Source organism: Lactuca virosa, chromosome 5 (assembly GCF_052849685.1).
Source record: "Lactuca virosa cultivar CGN04683 chromosome 5, Lactuca_virosa_CGN04683_v6, whole genome shotgun sequence".
Taxonomy (NCBI): domain Eukaryota; kingdom Viridiplantae; phylum Streptophyta; class Magnoliopsida; order Asterales; family Asteraceae; genus Lactuca; species Lactuca virosa.
Window position 1 is genome coordinate 448,627,001 of NC_136430.1, and position 6,000 is coordinate 448,633,000.

General features: G+C 30.3%; 1 long non-coding RNA gene across 1 annotated transcript; it reads right to left on the minus strand.

Annotated features, from left to right (window-relative positions):
- Positions 1-1,415: 1,415 nt before the first annotated feature.
- Positions 1,416-4,394, minus strand: LOC145116531 (uncharacterized). The gene is made up of 3 exons (XR_013712149.1): positions 4,273-4,394; positions 1,635-2,091; positions 1,416-1,543 (listed from the first exon to the last, which is right to left on the minus strand). It is a non-coding gene; the product is annotated as an uncharacterized LOC145116531 (long non-coding RNA).
- Positions 4,395-6,000: the final 1,606 nt, after the last annotated feature.

Sequence of the window (6,000 nt, forward strand, 5' to 3'; positions counted from 1 at the left end):
TGTAATTTCTGTAGATTTTTTTTTTCAATCAACATTCTATTTTCCACGTAACTTTTTCTATACCAGTATAAGCATGTTTTAAGTTTAAAAAAAATCAGGTTACATAGAAAATAATTAGAAAAATTTAAACCTGAAGTTAGAATGGCAAGAAGTGTTGTAAGACTAAAATTATTAAAAATTTTGTGTTGAAAAACTATTTTAATTTTATAAAATTAGTTTATTTAAATTTCAGTTTATTGCAGCAGTCTGCAGAGGTTAAAAATAAACAAACTTCTTATTACATGCTGCACTCGTTTGGTCCACCTCTTCTATTGCAGAGGGTTGCAGATGTGATGCGCAGATTTCAGAAAGTTTTGCTTTGAAAAAACAAACAACACCTTAGAGTAAAAACATAAGAGATTTATAAACTTAAGGGTTTTGTTGCAAATTTGAAAAACATACTAAGGGTAAAATACAAAAAAAAATGTAAAAGGGCAAAAATGAAAAAAAAAAAAAAAAAAAAAAAAAAAACTTGGCAAATTTTGAACATTAACGAACAAAAATTCGTCACATCAACAATACTAAGAAAATTTGCCAAACTTAAAGACTTTTGTGTCAAAAGCCTTATAAAAATAAGTGTCATGCTAAATACTATTACTATCAGTAAGAAAAACATAAGTATGTCGCCATTTTAAGTAAAAACATAGATTGCTGTTATGGGAAATACATACTTGTAGAATATAAAGCATGTTGCTATTTCCTATGGTTTATACCAACTAAATCTAACATCAAATATTAAACGATATGATGTTTCTTTGAGTGACATTTATGTTATGTTTCTATAATCAAAATGAACATTCTTTATGTATTTACTGACATTTACTAAAACAATTCTTTTCAAAAAAAAGTTTAAACTGATTGTGACTGATTACTAATGCATAAAGAAACAAAAATAGCAGATAAGAAACCATCCCAGTAAACAAGAAAACGAATTCAAAAAGCCAAAGCATATCCCATGACATCACATTATGAGAATACAAAATCTGTGTAAAAAATGGTTAATCTCAAAGACTTGGAATAAAACCCAAATACAATGTGTTGAGAGATACAAAATCCAACCTGTTTTCACTTGTAATCCTCCAAGATTGAGAGAAAAAGCTGCCCTATTCCAATTTCCAAAACATTACATGAAAAGCTAGATGAAATTGGCCTTCTTCAAAAACCTTATCAGTTTGCAATAATGAGGCCATATGGATTCAATGTAGTCCAAATACTTATCCACTGCCCATTCTTGAAATTTTTTCCATATGCCTTTCCTAAACTCCACCACAGGCTTCCATTTATGGCTTCTTTCAGCTTTTCATGAATCACATAATCATAATAAACAGGCAAATCCTTCACTACTTTCACCGATTGCTTGAAGCTGTAAATGTAGAGCAAGCATAGCCCATGAAGAATCTTGATGTAAAGAGCTACAAGAAGGGGCCCACATATCCACAATGGAGTCAGTTCCTTTGCAACTTCCGGTCCATACTTGATGTTCACTGCCAGATACATGGGTATGCTGCAAAATGCAAATTCACCCAAAGACATCAGAGATATATTTATAGGGGCAAAATAGTCATTATACAAACAAGGGTGTCTTTCAAACTTACAATATCATAGCAGGTATATCTTTATGGTTGCATCTAAAGTCTAAACCCAAAAAGTTTCTCCAAACTGCTTTCAAAATGAGTCCTCTTCCACTAGTTTGATTTTTTTTTTTTTTGTCATCTGTTTCCACAATTTCATTCTCAGATCAGATGTCTCCTCCAATGTCCCATTTGGAAGTTGAGTTGGTGAAAAGAAGAAGCAGAGTCAACCAGCTTTTAAAGAGCTACTGTATGGCTTGAGACCCTGCTGTGATATTAGATGTTGGGGTTGCATGATTGTTCTTCACCTTTGGTGATTCAGCCAATGTTTCTTTGCGATCCTGTGGGAGATAACAGAGTTTGACCGGATTTTTTGTGGACTTTGACCCGTTTTCTCTAAGCTCCTGATTCATCATTCTGGATATTTCCTTTGAACGATGATATTTTTAATGGTTTTCTCTTTGATTGAGGTGCCTTTACACTGTTTATAAATGAGCGTGTATCAATATACAATTGAACAAAAAGTTAATGTTAATCATCTCTTTTGCATCTTAGCTAATAAAGAAGTCAATATAACTAATAGATGTCACAAAAAGTTCATTCAAAAAAGACAAATTTAACATTTCAATCCCAGGTATGGTTTTCATAAATAATGATTGTTAGACACCCTGACACAAGTATATTAGGCATTATAACACGAACCTTAGAACATCCACAAGAGGAGCTTTTTTATTTTAAAGAAGCAATTAAACACTTGGACATCTTAAATCTATTTTTAGAAATAGTATGGTTTATATTATAATATAATAAGATATAACTTTTGATATATACTTTATCTATTTTTTATCTAAGTGGTCACCATTGAGATTTAACTATATATTTATCTCAAAGTAGTATTTATGGTAAGTAGTTGAAAATAAAGTCTTTAACATGTTAATCTTTTTTCTATAATTGAGCCACCTCCATCCATAGATATAAGACCTCTAAATAGAATAAATGTTATTATAAAAAGGTGAAGCGTCTAATCATCTATTTTTGGTTTATCCCCTACATACTTACAAACGTTTCAAATTTCATTTTTAAAATTTGGTTATTTTTATTAGATATTATTATCAATTAATTATATCAATTGAATTTATCAAGAAAAGAAGTAATATTATACTTTTTTTTAACAATCACCGAAAAGATCATACAAAATGTCTAATGTAATATAAATATTGATTTATAAGTGAATAATATGTGCTCAAAGTTATAATTGAACATGGTTAATTCCAAAATAACTTAACATTTCAACATGTTTAAAAAAAATTACACCACCACATGTTTGTCTTCTTCAAATGGGTCGGGTTAATCGAGTTTTGGGTTAGGCGGGTTGAAATGTAAGATAAATTTAAGTTGTGTCATTTTAGTACATAACCCACATGTAGAGGGGCTGAAAATGAAAAGTTAGTCAAAAAAATTAATTTGTGAAGTTGGTTTGCCTGCTATAATGGCATATATATATATATATATATATATATATATATATATATATATATATATATATATATATATATATATATATATATATATATATATATATATATATATATATAAGAGAAGCAATTCAGTCTTTTCTTTTATTTTGGCAATACACCTGCAGTAAGTTTTAGACATATTTTTGTCATTTTTGTTTCATTGTTTCTTGTATCTCATATCATATGCCTCTTGCGTGATGGAGAAATGTATATTTGGGTGTTGTATAGTACAACATAAAGAACATAAACCGTATAAAAGTTAAAACCATGGGGACAATAATAGCAATATACTTTCATTAATTCATAAAGTACGTTGATATTTAATTAAAATGGTATTAACCCAAAAAGTATTGCTTCACTCTCTCTTTTACTTTTGGTATATTCACTAAAATCATTATCTAGGCCAATAACGTAGAAAATGTAATGCATTAAGGAGCTTCATGCTTCATGGGAATCGGGAAATGGATTTGGGTTTGGAAGCAACATTAGAATACCAGGTTAAAATTGCCCACTTCAAGAACAATTAAGAAGCAGGGGCAAGGGTAAATATGTCCAAAAACAACATACTTTCCAACATTAAGGGCATGCACAGCTTGACAAGCTACATATTCTCCAACATTAAGGGCAAATCTGTCCGAAAATAGTTAAAAATCAAGCTCAAAATCATGTTGATGTCGATAGTCCTTGTTCATTGGTCAAGTAGTGCTAAAAAGGAAACAAAATTCCATTCACATCAAAATCAATATAAATAGAAGCACGTCTAAAAATCTAAATATTCAAATTTAAAACTATAGTTTAAATAATATAATGATCATATGGATTTGTTTTTGAAATCCAAAATAATGCAAAAAAAAAAAATCTAAGTTTAATATGTTGTAATACACACAAACATTATTAAAAAAAAAAAGTGTTTACTTAGCAATTTAACCCAGGAAGTTATTTTAAGGATTATGAAACCTGCTCTCTGTGAATCAATATCTTTTAAAGGAGAAAAGTTTGGACTTTTAAGTAAAGTTTGTTGATATTATGTTGTTCAATGTATCGGTTCCAAAAAATAATTTTTAAGGTGTTTGTTTTAATCCCCAAAATCTATAAGTGAGACAAAATATTGGGTTGACTACAAAAGTCAAGACAAATGTACTTACATAGTGTTGACCACTTTCATCCAGGATGCCACCAGCATTAGAAGCATAACTGACAACCACAGGATCCTATTTCCAACGGTCATGGTGTTTGAGAATGGAGGTGAAGCACGTGTTCGCAGCCAATCTCCTGCACAATTAACATCAAACGTGCAAACTGCAATGAAATCATACAAGAATTGTCTCACGAATGAATGCTTTTATACAAAAGAATACATTTAAGTCCTTTATAATTACACATTCAAAGTGAACATACTTAGAGAAAAAAGCTAATAATAATTGACCTAATTAACTGATTTTGCGCTTAAAAATATAATATCACAACCAAATAAAACAAACAACAATATCACCTCAAACATTAAACCAAATCAGAATCACTAACATGTTTGCTACAAGATTGAACATGCTGAAAGTAAAAGTAAACAATAGAGAAAGCATACACAAAGACCACTCATTTAAGCATAGTCTTGACAATTGAGTTACCATTGAGCTTTATTAGGTTTGTATAAAACTGCCCACACCCTACAAACATCATAGGTGCTCCCGATATATAAACCATCAACAGTGCAACTCCAACCTAACAAAATCAACCAATATTTTATTTTATTTTTATAATATATATATATATATATATATATATATATATATATATATATATATATATATATATTCCAGTATTACCTTATCATTTATGTTATCAAACTTTATTAGCAAGATCCCATCAATCAACCTGGGGATGGGTGAGATGAGAGGTTAGCTACTTTCTGATTAAACTTTGGATACCTGGTCCACCACATCATTCAAGTCTGTATAAGTTTGTCCACACCCTACAAACAGTTCTAGGTAGCTTCCTGAATTGCTTTTTAGCAACAATTGCAGGGTCTTTCTCGTAACCCTTTTGAAATATACGAATCTGAAAACAGAATATATGCAACAACTATTAAGAAAATTAGAGGAAAAAAAAGGTCAATTGCATACCTGAAGCCAAAGGCAAAGGGCATGAGTGAATTGTAGTTCAACTAACATTGCACAACATAATCACATTGAATCATGTTGTAGAAGATAGTAAGCCACCTACACATTTGTGTTTAACATTATTATTTTTATAGCAAGTTCTAGTTGGAAACCCAGATATTGTCATGTTCCTGCAAACACCAACACATAAAATCTGTCAAGATGCAAAGGAAAACCCAAAAGCATTCAAGCTCTAGTTGGAAACCCCCAAAATCAGCAAACCCAAAAACATAAAAACCTAAAATCAAAAAGAAAAATCATTCCTATTTTTGTTGACATACCATATTTGTATACATCCTCCAGTAAATCAAAAATAGGCTAATATAAGTTTATGTTCCTGCAAAACATCAGCACATAAAATCTGTCAAGATGCAAATAAAAAACCAAAACCGTTAAAGTTCTTAATGGTGATGGTGGCACAACTGCATCAAGCTTCAAGTAGTGCACGATGGTGACTGAAATAGATGAAGGGAGAGAAAGAAAGTGATTGAAAGAAACCTAAATTTGAAAACCAATGAAAGATGAAAGCAAAAACAATCCAAAATTCATATCAAACAGCTCAAAAATCCATATTAAGCAGATGAAATTACAGAACCAATGACAACTGGATCACAACTTTCATTTTTCTAAATTGTTACAAAACATAATAATAAAACATTCCTCCAAGATCCAACCCTTTTACCTGATGTAGTAAATGAATTTTTTCTAGTATGACAA